At 42.2% G+C, this 26138-nt stretch overlaps 1 long non-coding RNA gene across 2 annotated transcripts; it reads right to left on the bottom strand.

Annotated features, from left to right (window-relative positions):
• Positions 1 to 562: 562 nt before the first annotated feature.
• LOC112949709 lies at positions 563 to 26122 on the bottom strand. Of its 2 annotated transcripts, XR_003249862.1 has the most exons (6): positions 26031 to 26122; positions 21726 to 21779; positions 20603 to 20691; positions 8231 to 8422; positions 4637 to 4735; positions 563 to 611 (listed from the first exon to the last, which is right to left on the bottom strand). It is a non-coding gene; the product is annotated as an uncharacterized LOC112949709 (long non-coding RNA). The 2 variants fall into 2 exon arrangements; XR_003249863.1 differs by lacking the exon at positions 21726 to 21779.
• Positions 26123 to 26138: the final 16 nt, after the last annotated feature.

Consider the following 26138-nt stretch of genomic DNA (forward strand, 5'->3'; position numbering starts at 1 on the left):
AATGCACTAACTTCAAACACRCTCAAGTGTTTAAATGTGGATTGTATCCAGTTTCAATGTAGCCGCAGGGGATTTTGCCCCCCTCCTGCRGCACTTTTTTCCTTTTGACTCATCTCTAATAACAAAAATAAGTAGAAGGGTTACATGTTGTGTCCAACACAAGGCTGATCTCATTCGATCTTATTTGGGCCCTTTTTTGCTGCAAATCACAAGTGAGTGACCTTGTGATTCTGATCTCAAGGAAGCAAAGACGGTTCAGAATCAGATCCTAAGGATAAGCCTCATTTTAGAATACCTTTGTGCTCCCTCGATCTTTGGACTAACCCAAAGGGGGCTGATGCCAGCCCGGCCTTCGGATACCTCCGGATACCTCAAGCTCCATTCCCGCAGCTATGGAAAATGCTGTTTTGTCCCTGTGCATAGGGGTCTCCCACCTGAACGGCTCCAGAAGTGTCCTGCAGCGCACTGATTTCTTCCTACATCCACTTTCCAACCTAGAGGTATCCTGGTGGAGACTGGGGCAAATCAGACTCCTTTCTTAAAATCTGCAGTTGCAGAGGAAAGAAACACCTCGGAATAACGGTGACGCCTTCTGCCAGTCGCCTCATCTCCTAATCAGAGAAACATCATAACAAATCAGCTTTTCTATAATACCTTATATAGATTCAACATACAGATGAAGAATGGTTTCAATGCGCTCAGAAGGTTCCTCCAAGCTGGGAGAAGCCTTGATCAGTTCAGAGATTTCTCAGCCAGCTGAGACACAGGACTGTGTCTTTCCCACTTTATAATTCTTCACAGAGTGCTCATACTGAAATTGTTTCATAACCACATGAATTTGGAGATTTCATTTCACCCTTGGAAGAAATGTAGAGTCTGGCACRACGACAAGTATAACAGTGTGTAAAAGCACAATTAACTTATGCTCCCACCCCATTTTTTTACATTTCTAAGGAAGCTCTGAGATTTCAGAGTGATTGTTTTCACTTCGGAGCCAGCAGCACACGATCCTGTCACTTCATCAGCCACGGGGTACAAAGAGAGGGCTCTGGGTCACCCGCGCGAGCCCTCCCGTGTTGCAGCCTGTCCCTGCGCTGCTGGGACACCGCACAGGGCACGATCTGCACCTTCCTATAAGAGAAATATTGAGGGAAAAAAAGGCAAACTGGAATTGCATGTGGCACTATGGGAGCAAGGCACAACGATCCCTTTGGAATGGTGGAAATGGGGCGCTTATTCCCTGCTGAGCAGTAGGGAAAAGCATGGACGAAGCGCACACCTTGCCACGTCAGGCGCACGAACCCCTGCACAAGAACCCCTGCAGAAGCCCAAAGAGAACACTATGCAACATTTTCTCCTTTTTTAACTGTTTTTCCAGTGGGAAATGCCAACTTTAAAACTATTTGCAGAAACGTTTGAGACTGACACTTTACCCAATCGATTGTGTCCTCTAAAAAGAGGAGAGGAATTATTTCAAAACTGCTGAAATACTCTGAAGTTCTGACAAAAAGMGGATTTTCTAGTACAACCAACTTTTCATTATGAAAGGTGATTATGTATAAAAAAGTAACACTTCAGAGATGAAAATTCAAGGATTTTTTTTCCAAAACAATAAAATTTGCCAAAAGATGTTAAAATTGTCCAGATATTTTGAGATCTTGACTTCTCAACTCATCTTGGTTAAGAAAGTATAAAAAATGGCTAAAAAGAAAACTGTACTCCATATGCAAAAACCCAGTACTGCCAAGGTCTATGAAATTTTGTATCTACCAGCTTTCCTAGGGCCTGGTTAGGATAGGTAGAGCTAAYTGTAAACATGTTCAGAATTGTCTCTTTGTTGGACCAACCTCTTYTATTGGTCTCTTTACCCAAAACGATCTGCTGTGCGGCTGAAACAGCGCAGCGTGTGGAAGTGCTGGTTACTGAGCCCAGATCCCTTTCCTATTTGTTTGCAGATGCTGCACGAGCAAGGCCAGGGTCATCCTATCCCGTTTCCTACCACTTGCTGCCCCGAGCCCCCCGAGTGACGCCACGTACTATATTTCACTCGTATTTCACCCTGTTCCTGATGACAGCAGGGCCTCTGTCAAAACAACAACAAAATAATGGTGTTGATCTTCCAGAATACCCCGGCAGGTGTCTGTTAGTCCTTCTGTCACCCTTTTGTTGACCTTTCCTTGGCAGCTCTATGTAGACACCTCACTAACCACCTGTGCAGACCAGAGGTGTGTCCGATTTAATCACCCTGGGCCCTAATTATCTTGATTCAAAACAAAACTCTGGAATTCATCYGTCTTAAACTCTCCCAGAAGTTTGTTTTAGATACCCTTCAGGCCTAACCCTTCTCACTAATAAGGGAAAAGAGTTTAAAACCAGTATCAAGCAGACTGTCACTTCTCAACCACCATCACTTGGATCRTAGATAGCACGAGGCACCAGTCAGGTATCATATTTCCATCAGCGTTCAATAAAATTACATATGCTTCTCCCTTATGGCCARCACCATAAAGACGTTCTGCCAGACATAATCATCTGTATCTAGCCTGGCAATTTATAAGCTATCCTAAGCACAGGCTTTGAAGAGCCTGGCTGTTAAAAGAGGAACAGCCAGCTGCAGCAATGTATAAAATTGCATCCGCAGCAGAACAAAACAACGCCATGCCAAGCCTCTGCTCRTTCCTTCTCACATGCCTCTGCCCAGATTTGTGCAGAGTTCTAAAAAAGCTGCTTAAATAAAAAAATAAATAGAGGATTCTGCCACTCCTAATGGTTGCAAGAGTCGCAAACTGAAAGACAGGCATGGGAAACGCAGTGGAGACTGGGCAGGGTTTTCAACACGAGCTGAAATTCGAAATTCTCCTTTTTTTTTTTTTTTTTCTTTTTTTAAATCTTGACTTTCTTTGTTAATAGAGTTCTAATGAAACACCCTCGAGTTCTGCTGCGGTTTGTGTCTATGGTTACTGGGCCAAATACCTGCACGTTTTGGTTCACAAGCAGCATTAGAGATAAGAGAGGGCAAGATCGTGCCCCAGTTTTACAAGGCTCGGAGAGGCACTGAGGGGCCATACAGACCTTGCTGGGCTGCCAAAGGCTTTCTCTGATCATTAAATAATGTAAAACGCTTATAATAACAGCTGGTGACTGATATATCCCCTTTGTACAAATGTTTCACGTTTGTCACCACAGCAATCGGGCGGGACAGCCCTGCTCTCCTAAAGGCTCCATGTGGCCCAGGGTTTTGGTGCTTACCAAAACCACAGCAGGACCTCAGGAAGGCTCTGATGCTGAGCCCTATCCCAGCATGAGGYGAGTTTGTTTCCTACTAGTAGTAATAAGTTTAAGGAAAACTATCATAGTCTCAGGTTCTGAAGATACCAAGGTAAGGCAGAACTTCTTAAGCAGTAAAAAGAAGGGATAGAAAATGTGTTAAGGAGGCTTTTTCCCCGAGTCACTTGGAAGCAGCTTTCCAGGAGAGGTATTCTCAATCCAGAGAAGGAAGGTAGCACTGGGCTTGTGTGTCAAGTGGCAAAAAAGGAGCGTGTTAGGCCTGGAGGTGCACTTTTAATTTGTTTTACTTAAGCCTCTTCATGTGAAAATTACAGCTGAGCGCTGCCAGATATTAACTTTCTGCTTTTCATATACATACATCAATTTTTGCCAGATTTCATGGTTTCAAGAAGCAGCTTATGAACTGCACATAAGAATCGCATGCACCAAACATGTCTCTCATGATCTTTGTTGATTCAGCCTCATTGCCATTTTATTAAAAAATAGTGTTGCATTTTTGGATGTCCCAGGACACCTGTGGGTGATCCGAGGCAAATGGCAAATTCTGCTTCACTGAATCACTTCTCCAGACAACTGTGCGACTTGCACAGTGAAGTACAACCYGACAGCGAGCATGAACCAGGACTTTTACCTCGAGCTCCTGGAGAAGTACCAACAGCCTCCTCCTTTTAAAGGAGTTTAATTGATCATCTTCCATTATTTTTGGTCGCTTAGTTCTTTTTTTATTGGCCTGCTTCCAAGTAAAGGTCCACATATTAACCTTGCCTCCATCACTTTAACTATCTTTCTCCGTCTGCCAGGGTGATCAAGAGAAGAACGGCAGAAAGGAGGGAGGCAGGATTGCTTCTGTCTTTGGAAATGGATCTGTAACCACCTTTTTCCCTTTTATGAATAAATGTACATCGCTGCAGAGAGCACCTAAAGCAGCACAAATCCACAGAGCAGTAACTTGACCAACGCTGCCYGCCACAGAGCAGAAAAGCAGAAGAGGTGGCTCTAGTGGCAACTGATGGAACAACCATCCCACACTGGAGCTCCACTACTCAAATTATATAAATATATACACATGCCCTATATAAATATGAGACTGGGGGCAGTAGCATTTGGAAAAATTTGGATTTAGTTTAGCTACTAAGCTTTCCAGGACATATTTAGGATATAGGCAATGAGTGTTATGTCTTCCACAGCCATGCAGGGATATGCACRTGTGGTCTAGTGTGCTGAGGATACATCACACTCACTGGACATGCATAGCTATGAGTACAGTATTTGTATGGTCAATYCAACACGCTCAGGATCCCATGTAGAAATATCCACAGCTCCCTGACTGTGAAGGACTCAAACTCACGTGGCTTCCACCAGCTACGTTCCATCTCATTCTCCAAGTTCAGCCTTGGTTTCATATTGGTTTGGCAACTCCGAAGGTCCAGAATATTTTATGGATAACCTTAGGCATGAGAACATAGATTGAATTTAGAGTAACTGAAAAGAAGACTCAAATTGACAGAAGTTTTCCATCTCCTGCTGCTCCTACAGGTATGGTGCCCCTCTACCCGGCTCCCTCCCTCAGGATTATGTTCACATGGCACAGGACAGCTCTGCAAATAGCCCTGAAACACACAGATATTTTAGAATGGCTGCAAGAAATAAGGCAGGACTGGAATCAGATGAAGTGAAATACAAGTTTACCTAAGAAAAAGCAACTCTGGAGTGATGAGTCAATGAAATTCTTGCAAAAGGAGTGATAAGACACTCTTGTGACAAAAGGAGATTCAAAACAGGAAATTCATAAGAAATAGAAACACGTGCCCACACGTTCTTTGATGTCCCCATCAGGAAGYAAACGTGGCAAAATGCACGTGCCTACGCCTTTCCTAGAACACAAAGCTGCCAGGCAGGAGGGCCTGAAAGAGGAACTAAAGATGACTGTGCAAAATTTGTGCTTTCTCACATACTCTTTAGAAAGTCGTATCTTTAAATCCAAACTCTCTTGTGGAGCTTGCTTTGTAACTTATATTCTTTATATATTATAACCATCCTGATATGGTTGCAAATGATAGTTCCTTTAGGATAATGATGGACTGTTCTAACACTGAATGTGAAATCTAGGCTCTGCCCAAGGAGCCTAATATCTAAATGCTCAAGAGATGGGAAAAAAAACATGGAAAAAAGGCTCCAAAAGCCAACCACGACAAGTACTCTCAGCACACCATGTTCCCTGGCATTGCCAGCTCTTCTTCTAGACATCACAAATGAAGAAAATACTGCTTTCATGGTCCTAAAATAACCTATATTTCAAATGTTGTGTTATAAGTATGTTTTGATCAGCCACATGATCTTTGGGATGAGACTAAATAGACAATATCTCAACACACAAATAACTCACCAGTATTTCTCTTCTATCTCTGTTTCTCAAATAATATTACAATCTATACAAATGATATTTAATTATATGCTTTAAGTGATGAATTACTGTGCCTTAGTCCTATTATGAAAACACATTTTCTGGATAAATGAGACCTTTTCATAAAATCAAATGTTTACTACTAACTACAGTCTTGCAATTGTTTCTGGCTTGTGAGGTTATAAGAATCAGGTCTGTGCTGTACCAGTTGCACTAGGAAGACAAGATCCTTCCTTCATCAAAATATTTTGAATAAAATAAATTGACACCAAGGCATAAAYGACATGGTCAAAATAATAATTCTAAGAATACTATTTAGCTCAAAGCAAACTTGACAGAAACACTCCTGATAACATCAGTACAGGAAAATCCTACAGATAGTGAGGATGGTTTGTAAAATAGATAGGTTGGCCTATATTATTTACATTGCAGAACTGTAATTTTTGAAGTACTGGGAGACACTTAGATGCAAAGTCTAGTGTCTCACATCAAGCTGTGTCTCTGTCTGAATTACAGATAGATTAATTGTGACTTGGTCTGTGTTCCCATACCCAGGAATGATTGACAGACTGGCCACAGAGGAAGGACTAAGTGGAATTTATTCAGACCCTTTCTCCTCCAAGCAGAGGTAGAGATTAGATGAGAGGAAATGATGCAAACCTCAGCTTGGTTTGCAGGCAAGCGGCTCTTTCACTGTGTGGGGCAGGAGACAGGAAGGAGAAAATGCCTCCTGTGGTTAAAAGGCTACCAAAAAATTACTGGCCTCCMTCGAAGTGGAGGGAAAGCAGGGGAAAATGTGAAGGGACACCTAAATCTGCTCAGATTAACCAAAAGATGATGCAATTTCCACACTACTTACTGCACTGGGTGATACCTGTGGGCATAACCTAGAGATACAAACATACCTGAAGGTTTAAAATTTAGGTCTGCAGGCAARTATAGATCCAAAAACCTCCRTCTGGCCCTTCAGCACACATGGAGGCTGTTTTCAGAAAAGCAAGGGAAGTGGCAATGGAGCCTCTCTAAGGCTATTTCCATTATTAGCATTATATTGATCACCACTGGGTAGCAAAGGACACTGCTTTTCACCATGGGGTCACTAGTTCAAACCAGGCTGGGAGTGACAACAAATTCAAGTGTTTACCATCTAATGACAACAGTTTAGTGGCTGAAATCAGCTGGCTGTAGCACTGATTCAGGCCTCCATCTGGGCACACTTTCAGAACCGATGCCCTCCCTGTTCTACAAGACCTACCAGAGCAGCAAGTTCAATGCAGTGCAAGCAGTGACCAAGGCAGTCTAGGAAAGGGCTGTTGACTGCTGCTTTCCTGGGAAGCCCCAAGGAAATGAGACCTATCTCAAGAGCTTCTCAATCAGCAGAACTGGGAACAAAAACAAACAAAATAGTTGGTGGTCCCCACTGTGTTTCTTGTGGATAGTGACCCATGTTGCAAAAGCTTTCCCTGTGATTGGCACTAATTGCCCTTTCCTGCTGAGCTCTTAGCCAAGAAGTCAGAAATGGAATTATAATAGGGAATAAAGGTCAGCCTGACAAAAGCATTTAAGTCCCCCAAACTTCCAGTGAAACCAATGGGAATCAGGAATCAGGCCCTGGAATCAGGACCAGGAATCAGGACTTGGACTCACCTAAGCTGCAGTAAGTCAGCCTAGGTCTTACTTCTGGGTGCTGTTGTCTCTCTTGAAAGAGAAAAGCACCTCCAGAAGTCAAATGAGAGCTTTGGGGGGCAGTTAACTCCCTTGGAGGTACTTGTCTCCGTTGTTAATCAGGAAGAACCATGGAAACCCCTAACTCTTAACACGTCAGAAAGCTATATCTAACCTGACACATCATGAATCCTGGTTCTAAGTCACTCTGTAGACCACAGTTAACCCTAGTGCCACACTACCAAGCATACCTAGATGACCTGGAAGATTCCAAGTTGAGTTTTATTCCACTTCTTTTTATAAAATTTCTTCATAGAACTTCTACTATCTTTTTCCTGTTCTTTAGACACACATTTACTAGAGCCTGTAAACCCATAGCCAAACCAAACCCATAGTTAAACTGAGTTAAATTGGGTTATCAAGGGTACTAGTAACTAGCAGGCTGCAAGCAATGTGGTAAAGCAATTCTCAATCTGCACATGTTGTAAAAAAAAAAATTAAAAAAATACACAGTGATTCTCAGACACAATCAAATGTTATTTCTCTCATCAGAAAGCAGGTGACTAACTGAACGCTTGCTGTGAAGAATACACCTGTGGTTATGCAGGCCTTAAAGACATGGTTTCTAATATAAATTAACTAAAGTGGTTCATTGTTAGTAAGTTCAGCACAAATATGCCTCTGTTGTGTCAGTAAAACTTGCTCAAGAAAATATACTTTTTCTCTGCTAAGATTAATACTCTGAAACTAGTGCCTTAGCTGTCAATTTTACTGTAGTTAGCCTCAACACCTTAAATTAAGGAGTTCCCAGTAACCAGAAACATGGTAATTTGGAGAAGCAGGTGGAAGGTTCTCATGGTAGGAGATACATACCTGATGGACAGAAAGGGATCAATCCATTCAGCTATTCTGTGCTCTTACTTTTCCATTCACACGCATATTTTTTAGGTATAATCTTCAAAAGGTCGTGTTCTTCTCTACGTTCCTTGCAGGCATAAAGTAAGTCGCAAGTCTTCAGACAGGCAGACGTGTCAGAGAGTGGAATATCAGAGAGCGGATCTGGGGCTATAAAGAAAAAGGAAAGTGAATCAAATRAAACATGAACGGTCTCATTATGCAAAACTAAATTGGTAGTATGGGATTCTAATAAAATCAAATTAATATTTGCAGGAAAACCAGTTGGGTTTAAGTGAGAATTTTCCTACCTGATATTTCAGCACTTAAAAGTGTCTAATATTTAAAAGTTGCCATTTCAAAACAAATAGTGATGTCTCAATGGAAAACGTTAACATTTTTGCACGTGAACATCACTGATTCTTGGAGAACATTTCATTCTACAGAACTTTCACTTCTACCTCCAATTCTTAAAAGAAGAAGAGAGAGGAAGGGGATTTTCTAGCATAGCAAACATTGTTTGGGATCACGGACTCCTCGACGCTCGCTGGGAAGGTGAGTTTATGCAGTAATTGCTCTGGCTTGAAAGGCAGGGTGCAACCCCGTCTCTTTCTTAACTTTAGCTTGGAGTGAGTGTCAGATCCCAATGTAAACTTTCCCATCTGTGTTATTCTATTAACTGAAAGGGAAAGGGATTAGCATGTGTACTTGTCACATCTTTTGACCTGTTGCATACTGAGACCCAAGGTAATGTTAAAGCAAACAGCATTCTTCTCTCTCTGCCAGGATAAGCAGGGCAGGGGGGTGGTGTTTCAGTGAAAGCAAAGAAAGCCAGACCACGTCAAACAAAGTATGTGCCCTGTGCAAAAATAAATCTTGAAAGCTGCAGGCTTCCAAAGGGTCTACCTTAAACAAGGCGCGTGCAAGAGAGAGCAAACATTTGAGAGGAAAGTGCCCCTCTCTGCCAAGCACCAGATGGAAGGTCTTCCCACGGAAATAGTGACAGCAGGCAGATCGCCGATGGAAGCCGCTGCCAAGCGAAGGAGGTCCCTTCTCCTCTTGCTGCTAGGAGCTTAGTGGGTGAGAGTATAATACTCTAAAACACTTGTTCCAGAGAAATGGCTGGAACGCAGCAAAGAGCTCCTGAAAGCAAGAGAAGGCGGCTGCTTTGCCTGAAAGGAGTGTGAATTTTGGAAAGCTGGTGTTGCTTGAGGCTTTATTCCTTCTTTTCACACAGATTCCTGGAATTTTTGTTTGTTTGTTTTCTGCTGCTCACATGCATGTACCCCAGCATGCAGAAAAACAACAATAACCATCTTCTTCCTTTCTCTGCCTCCCTCAAGTGCATCACAGCGATGGGGACAGGATGAAATGCTGGAGCTGATGCTGACAGCATCACATTGTACATTTGGGTACAGAAGGTTTAATGAAGCCAAGCCCCAATTCCTTCCCAAATATTTCACAGTTACCTTGGCACTAAATTATTCAGGTGGTTAATAAACAATATTACCTAGAGCATATCTATAACATATCCAGAGCACAATGCTCAGATTTGGACCACTTTGGACCACAGCAAGGAAAAGGCTGCACAGAGAGATGGTGAAATATCCATCCTTAACAACATTTAACAGTTGACAGTACAAGAGCCAGAGCAACCTGACCTGCCTTGGAAGTTGACCCCTTATTAAGCAGGAGGTTGGTCCAGATGATCCACAAAGCCCTTTCCAATCTTAATAATTCTAAAAATATTTAAGGTTTTTTTCAATGAGGCAGGCAATCACTTTCAGAAAGCTCCATCTCCTATTTCAACTATGGTGTCCCCCTTTAAATCTAAGTTTTTACTCCCACAAATCAGAAGACACAATAAAGGMTCTTCCAATGCAGAAGACACTGTGTGTTATGTGTTACAGCATCACAAACAGCAGGACCAGCAGGCCAAGGCCCCACTGCACGGGGCCCTGTGCAAACGCAGAACAAAACCCTGCCACCAGCTGCATGGTGACTTAAAGCCTCTCAGTTCAGCAGAGGTACTTATATTGATATTTGTACATACTGAGAGCTTGATATCACCCATTCACTAGCAATTTAGGAAGAGCCAAAAGTGGCATTTCCAAAGGCAGACTAATGAAAGGTCACTGTATGTGCTTACCGACCTAAAGAACAGAATTTCCAAATGGGGAGTCCTGACACTATCCATRTAGAACAGTTTGGACTTAACCATCTCTGAGCTTAAATATTAGGAGAGCTCATTACTCAAAGTCATGTGTGAAACTGCCTGAGGTGCAGATTTTCATATACACATAGACCATTCTCTTTACCCAAACAAATAATATATGTTTTTTCTCATGTGCAAGTAAAAACATATGCAAATATAAAGACAAAGATACATATATGTCATACACGCTGACAGATGAAGAAGCTGAAGATTGCTGGGTCACTGCTCCTGTTTTAGACATTTGCAGCAGAATAAAGTGCAGTTTTATAGTAAGAATAACCATGTTTCTCCATTGTCTATACAGACAGCCCTAGTTAGATGTTTTTGTGGTCAGGAAAGTCTCTCCTATGATCCAAAAAGAAAGCATCACTGTTCACTTTGCATCAGGCATATGTAAGTCTCATGAAATGGAGAAACAATATATGCTCTCCTCAAGATTATTTTGTCTGTGTACCAAGTAAGTGTCTTTAAAAAGACTACCAGCTTGCTCGACACAACTTCCTAGTACTCCTTGGCAGTTTTTCATTCTMGTTCTATACCGACCAAATAATCTGGCTAATGCATTTTAATCCTTAATTGAATTTTTCTTACATTTTTTTCCACCTGAAGAGAATATTAGTTCAAGGACCGTGTATTTATAGCCCACTGGAATGCTGAAATGTCAATGTTCTCGCTACCAGGTACTGCCAAAGCCTAAGGACACACACATTCATCTACATACGTGCACAAAGAGGCAGATGTGCACACCAGGTACACCAAGGCTCCCAATGCCAAAAGAAAGGTACCTCACGATTTACCCTTATTTTAGCAGAGCATAATGAAAAGAAAACATGGCATGGAATATTTAAATATCTATTAAAAAATACTTAAGTTATATTACTTTTTTTTTTCCAATTAGAGTCTTTTAATCTGTCTTCCCCTCTATTTAACTGCAATGTATCGCTTCTCAAAGTCTGTATTTGAAGCTGCTGGACTTCCATTTTATCCCACTGATAACTCCAAATCTCTGCTTCCATTTCTTAGCTGACAGGGCCTGAAAACTACACAGGATGGTGAAGTTTCTGATGAAAATTGCTTCTGTTTTAGAACAAGTGAAAAAAAGGAGCGTCAAAACGCTACCGAGCCATCCTTTTTAAAGCTGGGTGTATTAAAAACACAGTTAGTAACAGCGAATGTCACTTGTAGGATCTCGTATGTAAACTAAAGGTGCCTGTTATATCAAATGCCAAATGACCCGGTAGCTTGAATGGAGCCATGGAGAAAACTCAAAGCACGCTGAGCTCTCTGAAGACTGGTATATCCTTCAGTTAGTCAAGTGATACCTGACTAGGTCTTGTTTGCACTTGGCTGTCCCTACTCTTAYCCATTATTTGCTAGCCATTAGTGTCCCTATAAACCCTAGTCCCAACACTGTCCTGCTACCCGATTTCTGTCCCCTCTGCTACCAGTGCTATCCACAAAGCTGACAAAAGTCATGGTTCAGGTTATGCAGCTCATCTTTACCTTAAATAAAGACATACTGCACCAATATTAAATCTTTTTAAATTTGTCACCTTCACTTTGTAAAAGTCCGTGTGAGGAAGCACATCAGGATCTGCTCCTAGCCAAATAAAAATGAGATCCACTCAGCTTCAGTTCTAGTTTTGGAGCATGGTTTATTAGAATATAGATGTGCATTGATGCCTACCGCCTTGCTTCTTCTCTCATTCTAATAAAGTCTCACTATGTTAACACAAAGTACTCAGAAAAGTCTTTAAAAGGGGRAAAAAAATCAAGCTAAATCAACTCTCAAATTCCCATGTAAACTGGGTTTAAGAGTGGAAAATTTCTTTTACCTATTCTTTGGGTGGTACAAAAATCTAAAATTCCTATAGCCCTGCTTCCCTTGGCCAAGTCAAACAAGGATATTGTCCTTTTAATGTCTTAAAGGCTCTGTTTTCTTGTAATGCCAAATGCAATATTTTTTTGAAAACACTACACCAGAAGTTTCCCAGCTGAGAAAACAGGCTGGTGAAAAATGGTTTCAGAAAACGAAATAAACCATGCAAAAGCTGTTCAGGGTGTGTGTATGAAATGAACATCTGGATTTGGCTTGTTAAACTGCCTCCTTTTTTCTCTTCCTCCCCCTCTTTCTTTTTCCCCCCTTTTTCTCACAGCTGTTCGAAGGAGTCCTAAGGGCAAAGAGACAGGTCAATGGACTGGGTTACACCTTTTTTTCTTGCGCTTTTTTTCCAAACCTCTTTGCACCTACGCAAGGAATCCAGGCCACATGTGTGTTTAATAAGTGGGCACAAACACAGGAGAGAAAAAAATATCTCCATTCCTGTTGGTTCTTACGAGAGACACTAAAGGAAAAATAAACTCCGGATTTCAAATTTTCTCAAAAAAACAAAAAAAAAAAAAAAAAGGGGGGGGGGGAACCTTATGGTTCCAATAAAGTACTTCTTTAAAAACCCAGTGGATTTTTTTTTCTTTTTTAATCAAGGTCTTTGCTGAGTGTATCACTTTCTCTGTTTCTTTAGAGGGGAGTAATAAGGGGTTAATCCATTACCTGCTGCAGCAAGAGAAAATTAGAAAAGCCCATGTCCTAGGTTCATTGAACTGAGACCACAAAATGAATATATACATTTGTATCAAACGGGCTCATATTTAATTTCAGACTGCAACTTCCCCAGCTGGACTAGTCCAGAAAYGAAAGAGAGAACAAAGGAACTGAGAAGTTATTTGGAGAAGATGTTTTCTCAGAAACAGATGATTCGCTTTTTGTCTCCTGACAGGATGGTCCTGGGCATTGCTAAAGCTTGGTGCCAGTAAAAGATCATCCCTCAACTRAGTGAACCTGCTGCTGAAAGAGCTATAGGGGTTTCCTGTCACACACCACTTGWAGATGCCATGGAAGGGCTCCACCAGGACCAACCCAAGTCTTGGATCCGATGAGTTTACCAGGGATTTCGGCCAGTAGTGCTGGATTTAGTAAACTGTCTCCACTGGGAGACAATAAGCTGCACAAAAATGYTTAATTCCCTTTAAATAGGCTCATGGGGGACTGTACCTTCATACACACCCTGAAGAACACGGACACCAAGCATTAGCAGATGCTGATGGCTACCATAAGCAATATGCTCAACTCCCACACCTGTCAATGGGTGAGAAAGCAAACGTGAACATTATGATAAAACACACATGCGTGATTTTAAAGCTTAGTTAGACCCTGAAACAAGARTTTATGTGCATGCTCTAGGTAGAATGTGAAGTGCACTGACAAAAAAAAAAACCTAGAAGGAATGACCGATGGAAACAAGGGAACAGCTTGTGAGATCCTGGTACCTTCCAACGTCAAACCAGCTTCAGATTCAAGGTCTACAAAACAGCCGCTGAGGACATAGGAGTTAAAACTCTATTTTCACTCCAGCTACTGTATTTAAAGCATGAATTTTAAGTCTGGACACAAGTCTTACATGTGGAGATAGGTCTTTGTAAATACACACTGCTGCTTCTGAAAGGTTTCGCACAYACAAACGGTAGCTCGCAAATCTCACAGTAGCAAAAACTGCATGGTGTCTACTTAGTACACCTCAGTTTTTGTTGCTCCCCTGAGTTCTGCTTGGGGTTGGTGCACATTATAGTGCAATATGAAAAAAAAGGCCCCTAATGCTTGGGTTTATTTGGGAAGTCTTACTTTGGCTAGAAAATTCACATTGAAAATCACATTCTAGAGGAAAACGCAAGGTCCTAATTCCAGGAAAGAGGCTGTACTGCTTAACCAATACTAAAACGCAGGCAACAGCGTCATATTTTCTTGATAAAAGCCTTTGCACAACGGCCTCTGCCAAGAAGTCACCATGGTTCAAGAGGTGCAGCGCACACAGACCCGATCACACAGGAACAGCACCAAGGTTTGGAAAGGCCCTGGGTGGGAACAATGAGTTGTACAAGAAAACAAAAATCAATGTGAAACAAAGGCTATACAGGGAAAMAAACAAACAAAYAAACAAACAAACAAAAGCATGGCAATCCCAGCACTTCCCCACCCATCTTTGGGTTGTAAGTGCTCTCTAACAGGACCATCCCGTGACAATGAATTTGGAGCAAAGTTTGCTTCTGAAAATACCGCAGCACCCTTGAGCCGGGGCACGTTTCCAGGGTGCAAGGCCCAGCTCTTCCTAGCTCCGCACAGGTGCTGCCGGGGCCTCCTGGGGCGCTTCCATTGTCCAGAAACATTTCCATGACAAGGAGACAAATCTAAATCTGAAACAGAAATCCCCCTTGCCTTAAGCCTGGCGAGTTACGCTTACAGGGAGCAACATTCGCTCTACGAGGAACTAATTTGCTAGTATTTTCCGAGCTCTATTTTCTGAGCTCGGTGTGACTGAAAGGCAGTATTACCTCCAAATCTAGTTGGAGGCAAAGTTCATTCACTTCCTCTCCTTCTCCTCCCTCTCCTTGCTTTTTTTTTTTTTTATTTTTTTTATTAAAAGAAAGGACCACGAGAGGAGCATGGCAGTGAATATTATTTATGGAGCACCTAATAAAAATGCTATGGGGAAATAATTACTGGAAACATCTGACTGTGTGACTGTAAATGCCTAGGCCCCAGCGCGCTGATTTAATGGACCACTGCTTTAGTCTGTTAGGCCTCGTGCTACCGGCTTCAGGCCCCCCTGCCCTCCTATTAAACTGCTTGCATCACTGCTCCCTCCCAACCTTCTCCGGCTGGCAGCTTTCCAGGGAGCGGGAATGTCGGCGGGGCCGCAGGAGGTACACTGGGGCTCTGCTGCAGAACGTGGCTTTGGGGGGATTCACGGCAAAACGCCCCAAGTTTTATGGCTCTGAGAGTGAACAGTATTTAGCAATCCAGACACCAGGTGCTCTAAGCACCTCTGAAGGAGGTGGGTTATAGATAGATTATTCCTTCTTTTTTGTTTTTTTTTCTATCCATTTATCATTTGTAAATCATTAAACCTTTTTTTTTTTCTTTTTTAGTATCTTTTTAGTGTCTTTTTTTATCTTCTGAGCCCAGTGGTATGAAGCCACGCAGACCCCCTGCACAATGCGTATTTCTTACAGAGAAGGATTACCGGTGCCCACCAAAAGAACTCTTCCTTTTTTTTTTTTTTTTTTTGGTAAAGAGATGCAAAAGTTTTAAAATTCACCAACATCTTGTAAGGGATATGAAAAACACAAGGATTTGAAGTTACTGCTTTCATTTCTAGAAACAGTCCCGAGGAAAGACTGGAGGGCTATCATTTACCTGCCTCTGCTGACTTGCTAAATGAAGAGGAGAACGTAAAAAGCAGTTCACTGCTACGCTGACGGCAAGAACAAAATCATCTCTGCTTTTTCTGTACACAGCAGTTAGCATGCTTTTTCTTTATTTTTTAAAATCTTTTGTTTTTATCTTTTTCTTTTTTTTTTTCTTTTTTTGTATTGCTGGTTTTAATGTAATATTTAAGTTGGACCTAAAACAGACCACGGAACATTAAATCACCACCAAACCAAATGCAAATTTGCCTAAATTTCTAGACTAAATTTTCTCCTRCATTTACAAAGCAAAACTCCAGCATTTGAAGTGAGAGCTCCTATTGCATTTAACAGGAGGTAGCAAACTCCAGACATTACTCGGAATATACATGCACTTACCTTGTTGTTACAGGTCTCCCTCGCAGAACTAAGAGAGATTTTTAGTAACAGACAGTATCTCTCTGGGGTCAAACCCGATGAATAGTGCTTTTTGAAAGATTATTTCAAAGGAACTCTGGAAAAGAATCTAATGACTTGCAAGCTACRGAACTGCAGCACAGGAGGAAGGAGATAATGGAATACGACAGCAATGCATTTTTCATAAACCCAGTGATTTCTGTCATAATGAGAAACCCATCTATAAKTCGAGAACTCCCCCCACCAAAAAGGGAAGCCCACAGTGTTGCAGAAAGTGCGCTGGAGTATGAAATGAAACAATAACGATGATGCTGCTGCTGATGATGAGTCCCACAGCTCTGCCTCCCCTTCCATCTCTCCGAGGTTTCACTCGTGATTCCAGAGGAGATGCTGCAATCCCTCTCGGCCCCGCTAACCAGGGGAGCTCGCAGGCATACAGCAGAGAACTCAAGATAGATGCTAAACCCTAGAGAAGAGGCTGTTCTTTATCTGCAGAAAGTTAAGGCCTGCATCTGCTCTCAATTAGCAGGCAATTAGGGGAGTTGAAAACAAACCTGTTTACATTGGCTGTGAAGTCTAAAATAATTTGTGAGATGTCAGGACGGGATATTAAGATGTTAATGATCTTATTTCTTTACTTTTTTTCATGCAGCGTGCTATTGCACCTTCCTTTCTGATCTCCATATACAGTGACAGAGATGGACTTCAGGGAGGCWACGGAACCACTGGAGGCTGCTCTGGGTGGGAGAGAAATTCTGCCTTACAAATAACAGGAACTGCAGAGCTGAGTATAAGATGTTCTCTACGATAAACAAATAAATAAATAAAGGAGGTTGTTGTTCATTTTTAACTGCAAGTAAATACAAGTCATGGATGGCAGTACTCAGAGGTTTAACCATCCATTCCCTTATTAATGGCCTAGCAAGTCACCTCCTTCAGAAGCCAGAAATGGTGACCAGCCAAGTCTGGAAGAGACTGTTTGCTTGACACCTTTGCTTGATGTGTTCCTGTTGCAGCTGTTCTCATCCCATTTCTCCTCATCAAACCCTAGCACAGACTAGTGATCASGGTACAAGGAGATCATTCACTTCCCCAGCAGCAGGCATCCTGAGTGAAAGATCTAATGAAGAACGTCATCTCTGAACTTTAACTGAAGAACAAGAATACGATCTTCTTTCTGTGCCAATCTTTTCTAATTTTACTAATTTTTTGAGAAGAATACTGCATTTTCACCAATGACCACTCAGTTCAGTTGAGCTTGTTAGGGTTAGGTTGTTTGGGACTCAAATAACCCAAGTTACTTTTGCTTGAGCCACTTCTGATCCACCATATAAAAAGTCATTGTATAAATATAGTCTTCCTTAAGTGAGGAAAAGCAGCATTAAAACGGATTCAGAATTTATACTCCTGAAACTATAAAATTTCCACTGGTATGATAGGGCAAAATCGATCAAGAAAGATGCAGAAAGCCACTGCCTTGAATGCACTTTTTCAGCCTTATTGGAGAACACACTGGAGTACCAATCTTACTGACTCCTCAAATTCACTCCATCGAACTTACAAGGAGACTTATTATCATATCACCCTTAGATGATATAGTCAATGTATCTTATCTCTGAACCTCACTGCTAACCAAAAATAATTATAGTAAACATCACACTTGATGTCCACAAAATTACAGTTTTGCCACTCCAACTAATCAACACACTTAGCACAATTTTAGTTGCTACAGAGCAACTTTATAAAATACAAATTACTTCTTATGTCACGCAAACGGAGGCCCAAACTTGCTTCCCTTTCTGCAAAGCTAAAAGACCTCTAGAGAGCCAACATTTCGAAAAGCCAGTGAACAAGAAGTGCACCACAGGTGCTACTGTGCCCTCTTGTGTTCTCACTCGGGCCATCTCCCTCCTCGTCCTCCCGTTTCACCACACGCTACGGATCCAGCTCTAATAAGAGCCAGGTGCTGCAGCCCCCAGGCTACAAAATAGCTTTAATTATAATATTAATAGCATTCTGCTAAATCAGAAGAAAAAAACAAATAGGTCAGTATTTGTGGTTACATTTTTCAATGTCCTGGTGTTTGTTTTCTTTCCAATTTTATGCTTTTCACTGGCATTTATAATGCCTGAGAGACATTCCAGAGGCCAAAACACAGGCGATCTGATCTTTGCGTGATACTCCTAACTTTCCACAAAAAGAAACAGCAGGAGTAGATCGGATCTACATTATACCAGCCCCAGAGGTATACCCTTGAGTCTTGACCTCCTTTGATGCAAAGCAGAGGAACTCAGTATTATTACTATTTATTGTTATTATCTTAATTGCTACTATTATTAAGCAGCCCATGAAATATATTAATATAAGTAATACAAACATAGATATTTGAAGGATGAATTCAGGCACAATGAAAAGATACCACCTATTTACCAAATATTAAATGAAATGTATTTAATACTTTCCAATAATAACTCTCTCAGATGCATGCTGTATGAGTCAAGCAACAGTAAAGGTTAGGATGTGCACAGTATAGGAATGCCAGCTGGTCTCCTTTGGGGAGAGACATTACTTAAAGTTATGGGGGGTGGAGGGTATGTTACAAGGGAAACTCTGTATTGGYCCCATAATTCAGTTTCTGTCAGTAACTTTTGGATCAGTTCAGATTAGAAGTTAAAAAAGGGAAAAGAGAAAAAAAAGGGGGGGGTGGGAAGGAAGCAGCGTTGCCAGTTAATTTCCTGATGAAAAAGAATCAGAATCTGAACTGCTTCGGGAGGAGAGAAGCAGCGGATGACAACTCTGTTTCCTGGTATCAAGCCTCAGAAACACACTTTTGTACTGCAGTGTGATGGAAAGAAAACTTTTTACAGGTTTCTATCAAAGGGAAACTGGTTTGAGTGCCACGAGCCACATGCAGCTCTCCATAGGGTCCCACCAAAAGCAGCGCCCCAAATCTCTTGGGGTGGCAGGAGGAAACTCCGCTTGCTGATAGCCGTGTCCAACACAAACCTGGGAACAGACCATTCCCCTCTGCTGAAGCGCCTCCAGGCTCAACATCTCCCTGTCAAAACATGCCCCTTCTGCTGCTTCTATCACTCACATGAGCAGCAATGGGTGCGCTTCGAGCCCGCGCGTTTGGTTGCTGACATTGGACCCCGTGAGCTCAGCTCATTCATTCCCAGCTCTATTGACTTCTCACAGCTGAGAGTAGTAAAACATGTTTTTGTCAGTAAATTAAACTGCTGTGACTCAGCCACTGACACACAGGGTGCAGTTGCAGTGTGTACAGTAACACGGTGCCATATTTAGAGTTTCTAACCATAACCACGTTTACAAAAAGTGCATTAGTTCAGCAGCCAGTTTCCCGGACTCTCACTCCTTGTTTCTGACTTCAGGAATCCAGATTATTTGTCTTTTACCAAATAAAGTTGCTTAGGAGATAAAACAGCAAGAAGGAAAAATAAAAGAGCCTAACAACTAGTTTTAATCTATTCTGGCTTGCACAGATAATGCTTATAGTTGCATACTGAAACCTAGCATGAAAATAAATCCATTTTTTTTTCCGTTTTTTTTAGAACATTTAATTTCACCGTTAGTAGCACATACTCAATTTACAGAAGTTTTGGCAAATCTTCATTGACTGCATTTGTCTTTAATAGGATTGCCCATGAATATCAGCCTATATAAAGTGGGAAGACGCCCCAAAGAAAGTGTTTGGGTTCAGCACTCTGCCCCTACTATTACTTACTGCAATCAGCCATCAAATGGGAAGATATTAGCTGCCTTGGTTCAGGATATTTTTCTGCAGAGAACAGGTTTGGAGCAGTATGAGGTTTCTCACTTAAAAAAAAAAAAAAAGTTAAAAAAAAAAAGCCAAGTATTGCTGGTAGGCTGAAGAAAGTTGACAGCTTCACACAATTGGACAGGATGCTTGGGGATTAGAGCGGATCAGAAGCTCAGGCTTTCACTGAAAGAGAGGTTAACTGTTTTACCGGTCCACTGTTTAGCGGTGAGAGCAGCCAAGATCAAAGATACCTGTCCTGGGAAAGAAAAGGCAGATAAACATCATAACTTAGAGAAGAGTACAGGAAAAGGGGCTCTGGGATGTATCAGATAACCCTGAGCTAAGTCCCAAAACATCTACTGCTTGGTATGGAAAAGGAGTTAGTCCTACACAGGTGTATTTACTATTTTGTCTACACTCATTTCATTCTCACGCTATTTAAGAGCAAATTTTTTCAGAACTATCTTCAGCAACATCTGAACGCACGCTGCTCCCAAAACAAGCACCTAAGGAATTAAAGCAGGAAGCACCCACGGGGCTGAGAGTCGAAGGAAAATGCGGACTTTGGCGGAGTCCAAAGTTCAGGGCTAGTCCTGCAGGTTTAGTCCAGAAGGGTTCCTGGCCGTGGGCATGTCCTGAGATGTGCTGGGTGCTGGAGAAGGACGCCCAGAGCCTTCCATTCTCACCTCCACCTTACCTGGATAACACAAGCGTGTCCCAGTCAACAGGGTGCTAGGTGACCAGTAGAAATCAATAATCGTCTAGGCCAGGTGTCTGGTTAATCCACTGTGAAGACAAAATTGGGTTAGAAAAGCCTTGAGCATGTTGTGCTCTGTCTCTTTTTGTGAATCGCTGGACAGCCATGTGCTAGACAAAGACTGTTTGGGATTTGGGTTTTTTTGTTTCCTTCTACCAAAATCAACAGTGCACAGAAGGAAGACAAAGGGCAACAGAAAAAGTGATCAAAATAGTGCAACAACCATTGCACAATTCGAATCAGTTTAAGCGCTGAGGCCTGAAGTGCCCTCACGATCAAAATTTTGAATCAACTCTTGCACAGTTCAAATTAGTTCAAGCGTTGAGGCCTGAAATGCCCTCTTCTTCTGACAGTAAGTGCAATCCCTTTTTGATCCATTATAAGGGCCAGGAAACAGATGGGAAATCAGTTCTCCAGGACACAACTGGGGCTAAAAGAGAAATTAGAACTTCCTGATGAAAATTAAGCCACTTAGCAACGTTGCTATTTTACAGTGGACTCCAGCAAGTCCCTCAGGTTAGATTCTTCTCCTTAGCACATACTTCTCTATTGCAAAAGGCTCAGAATTGCTCTTGATCCATTTATCACCTCTCTGGAGGCTGGCAGCACAGGAAGAGAGGGGGCTGGCTGCCTTGGCTCTAGCTGTTTATTTTCTGGGAAGTCAGACTTGGTCAAGTGGAATGAATCTTGTGTTCATTTTAAGAAAGTTTATATTTGACTCTGGTAGGTCTGGGGAGGAGGTGAATGATAGGAAGGGGAGGGACGGATCACAGATCTTGTGGGGCTGCCCTCAGCATGCCCCAGACAGCCCTCCCTCCATTCCCAGGGCAGGGAGGGCATGAAGCAAGGCACCAGAATCAAACAACCCTGATTTATTTATTTTTTTCTTCAAAGCTCAGAGATGGCTCTACAGCTAAATCCAGCTCTAATTTCAGAGCTGATCTCATGGCCCATAAAAAAATGTAAATGAAATCCTTTGCTTTTAAGGCTGAACTATTACACTTCAGAAGAGCACTTTGTAATTGTGCAGTGTGTTCTGACTCTTCCTGAAGCTACAACTCACCCTTGGTGCCCAAATCTCAGGGGGTCTCTGAAGGTCTTATCAGCCACTGCTGCCCTGCAACAGAAAGTAATGACCACTCAGCATCCTGCACTGCCTGAAGCTGCAGGGCTGGGGTGTAATATTAAAGGTGTAATAAAGGTATATCGGGGTGTAATATTAAAGCAAGAATGCTGGCTGCTTCCTCAGTACATCCCATGTGGGTCGAGGCTCCTGGCCCCTGAGGCAACCAGGAATGTTGTCCTCCCAGATTTGTAATCATGGAGACTTAGGAAACACTGCCCTGTTGTTAGCTGCCTTGAAGTGGAAGGGTAGAAATAAATAAATAAACTATAGAGGCATTGTCACTGGAAAAAATAATCCGATGCCAGGCAGCCAACCACACTTACTCCTCTGCAGCCCATGAGCTGGCTTACGACATAAACCACCGCTGTCATCCCTGCTTTTCAGTATTTCTTAGGGGCATCCATCTTCCTTCACACGGTGTCCCTGCTTTCAAAAGCCAGAGACAAGTTAATTCTGGGAATCCTATGGCGGGGAGATGTTAAAACCCATGTAGAGGTTTCTGTAGAAGCCTCTCCAGGCCTACCTGAGTGTGTTGGGAGTCAGCCAAAGGAGGAGGGGATTACAAGGCTGTGCATATATAGATATGTATACATATGTGTATATATATATATACACACACACACACACACACACACACGTATACATATACAGGATTGGAGGGATGTGCTGTGTTGGCTCAGGCAATAACCAAGGGGGTTGTTTTCTGCAGTGGATTATCAATGGCATAGGTGGGCAGCACTGGGCAGAGCTCGGTTTTAGGGCACTAAAATTATTTCTTTTATTTTCCTTTCAACTCCTTTGCTCTTAGGCAAGGCATTAAATCTCTTAGGTTTCATTTCCAGATAGCGGCCGCCATCAAAAATGACATGAAAGGCTCTTATAGCCCAGAAACAAAAGAACCGGTRGGGAAAAAAAGGAGGCAAAGTAGAGCCACAGCACCCAGGAAAAACATATTTAACCCATGTGCCAGGGGTAGCCCATGTCCCTCCRGGGTGTGCCGATGGAGGGAGGCCTGCTACAGGCTCAGGGCTTTAAGCTACCCCCTTGGGTTAGGTGTGAGGCAGCATCTCTCCCTCTAGAATGCAAACATTTAGATTGGTAAGTATCTCGTTTTGCTTTTAAAAGCTGCTTTAAGACACAGTTTAGAGAGGGGCCTGGAGAGGGGACCCTGCCTCCCAGCTCAGCTCCTCGCACACCARCAACGTCCCAGGGCACAAACTGGCAGGGGAGCCACAGAGACTGGCACCTGGGAATATGTTACTGAGCATTTTACTTTCAATAGCTCGTAAAAGTAGCATTTTTTTTTCTTATTTCAACCCCTCCTGTTTTTATATTAATTTTTGTGGGGATTTTTTTCCGGGTATTGTCGAACATGCTTCAGACAATCCGCTGGTAAAATAAACATTTCCTGAAGATACATTTCCTTCCTTTGTGCTTCAGAAGAGAAACACCTTGTTCCAAGCGGATGTAATGAAAGATTTGGGATATTTTAGAGAAGCAACTGCCATTGGAGCTAGGAACTCACCTCGGGATGTGATGTACCTGCTACTTGCACAAGGGCAGAGTGGAGCACTCACCACTGGGCCCATTCACGAGGGCTTGAACAGGCCAGACCTACATTTTGCCCAGTCCAGAGCCACATCCAGAGCCATAAGCGACCGAAATTAGTGAATATCCCCCACATTTGGCAAAGGCCAAACCAAAAACTCAGCGCTGCGCACTCCCCAGTCCCTGGGAAATGTTGGATCTAGCCACTAATACTATGATTACATGGCTTTCTTCCCCTTGAGAAGAGCAGGCTAAAGCCAAAGTGGTCAGTTAGCACTCGAGGAAAATAACTGCTGATAGAAGATAAGAGCTGGAGCTGCTGTGCTGCATCCAACATCCTTCTCACACTTGTGGCAAGCATTTTGGAGGAAGGTGGCAAAAATTCCTTGGTATATAGGCTAGAAACTAGAGACAGAGCCTTTTCCTGACATCCAGGGATGCCAGTCCAGTGTTGGATAGCCAGAAATAACCAGGAAAGGACCCATTAAGTTCTGGGAGGTGTTTTTTGCCAGTACTTCAACGCCTCATCATTTGTATGAGATGTCTGCATCACAAGAGTTTGCAAACCCAGTTGGCAAAGTCAGAGAGATTTTTAGGTATTTTAGGTAGGAATAATAACAACGAGAACAGCCTTTTCTTTTCACAAGWGGAGAGAACAAAAAAAAAAGTCACTCCGAGCTCCCTGCCTGCCGAGATTCAGGCAGAGATAATCTACTAATGTCTATGGYTCTACTAAAATTTTGCTTTGTGTGGGCTCAAGGAGACTATAAAGTCCTACAGTGGCCCTGTTCTTGCTTACAGTATAGACCTTCTCTTTGCCTTTGGCAAACACCCTTCAGTCAACTATGCCTTCCTATATAATGAGAAAACCGGGAGGTATCTATTTCGTTAGATACACAGGGCCACATGTAGAAGCTTCTCGTCATAACAGGCATGAATCACTTTCAGAAAATGGCCTAACAGACAATGTCTCTAGACCCATGAGAAGACAGGCTCAGAAGCAGCATTTCAGGGAACAGCAACTAAAAGCAAAGGAATAGGAAAGAAATTCCTTGAAAGATCTATAAGGAAAAAAATGAAGTAGAATGGGCACATTAATTATTTAACAAAACTCAGATCTCCATTAATGGCTATTTAGACAGTATTGTGGCAGGATAACCTATCTACTGCATTGCTATTGAATCCCTGTAAGCACATTTAGCTTCAGTATGTTCCTGTGCTATTCCCCTTGCTCTTGTCAACAGGGGTGAGACCCTTCAGTTCCCCAGYTCATTACCAGTGGTCCCTGCAATGATACCCAGCACCCAAAACGTCTTCTRTGGACTGCTGAACATCAAAATGAAGCCATCAACTCAAGGCACAAAGAAGCTGTGGAGATTTGCTTCTTGGGTTGGATTAAATCACTGAAGCCTCATTTTACTGCAGTGTGGGACAGGATTCTGGTCTTTTCTTTATCAGCCAGCTAGGTTTCATAAGGGGTCTGAGATGAGAATCTGGCCGATAAAAATAGAAAGTTTAGAGGAGTCCCTTTTTGTGCTCTTGGGTGCCGCCTGCAGGTTTTCAAACTGCAGTTTACTAACAGCTATTTCAAAACAACATTGAACACTCTAATAAAAAAGAGACTTAAAAAGAAGAAAGGACTCAAATTCCTAAAGAAATCAAGCTGTGAAAATATGACTTTTTTCATTCAGTTTTGTATAAGCAGAGGCTAAGATAATATATATATCTCTTTTTTTTTACAGTGATTTTTAGTCACGATTTAGATCTGAAAGACAAAATTAAATAAACAAGCCAGAGGGTCCTAAAACACTCCTACAGATCAACCTGGGAGAAAACACGCAAAGCAGTTTTCTCAAATACTATGTTCTCTGGCACAGCACTGTGCTTTGACTAGGACTTACCGACCTCTGGTCTCATAAATGCTTTGAGGATCCTCAGGTCAGCCTCCAAAATTAGACCACATATGGAGACATTCAAAATGTTGCTGTTCTCAAGCTAACACACCTCTTTTTTTTTTTTTTTTTTTTTTTTTTTTTTCTTTTTAAATAAATTCATTTTGGTAAAACCTCACGATCTTTTCAGTCCACAGACTCTGAGCTCAGGATCTATAGACAACATTATTGAAGGTGGGACAACATGGAGCACAAGAGCAAAGCTGGGTAAACCCTTCTCGGAGCTACCTGCCCATGGAGAACATCTCTCCTGGAGGTCCGACATTAGTTGTACCTTCCTTTACCTCTTTGTTCTCACACTTTTTCATCAGGGCTGGAAATGGTTTCCCAAAAGGCTCTGCATTTGTTCTGGCAGCAGTCCATATTTTGCTTCCTTGCACTGCTCTGGGTCTGAGGCTGCCGCCGTCTACCCTTCTGCTGCTGGTCCCACCACTTCCTCCCCACGTCCCATGCTTGAAGTACAACTCAACTCATATTGACCCAGTTAAGAAAACACAGGTTATTTGTTTATGGAGCACATTACACACTAGAAGACACAGTCAAAAACAGCTTAAATGGGATGTTGGGGCCTCCTAGGTTAAGAAAAAGTCATTTCTGAGACTCAGCTCACTTGGAGGGCCTGAGCATGGCTGCAGATAAGGGAAGGGCCCTCAGTTCAGCTCAGAACAAGCTAATAAATGACAATTAAAATTGAAGGCAGAAGCATATAAAACCATTTCAAGAAGAGAGAAACTGAACCTACCTGTTCTGAAGATCTTGACAGTGAATTCCAGCAGTTCGTGATACCATTGATACCAAGCTGTTAATGTTCTCTGTATTTTCTTCATGGAATGAAAAAAARGGTTGGTCC

This window comes from Nothoprocta perdicaria, unplaced genomic scaffold, assembly GCF_003342845.1.
Source record: "Nothoprocta perdicaria isolate Ctin4 unplaced genomic scaffold, notPer1 scaffold_3, whole genome shotgun sequence".
Taxonomy (NCBI): domain Eukaryota; kingdom Metazoa; phylum Chordata; class Aves; order Tinamiformes; family Tinamidae; genus Nothoprocta; species Nothoprocta perdicaria.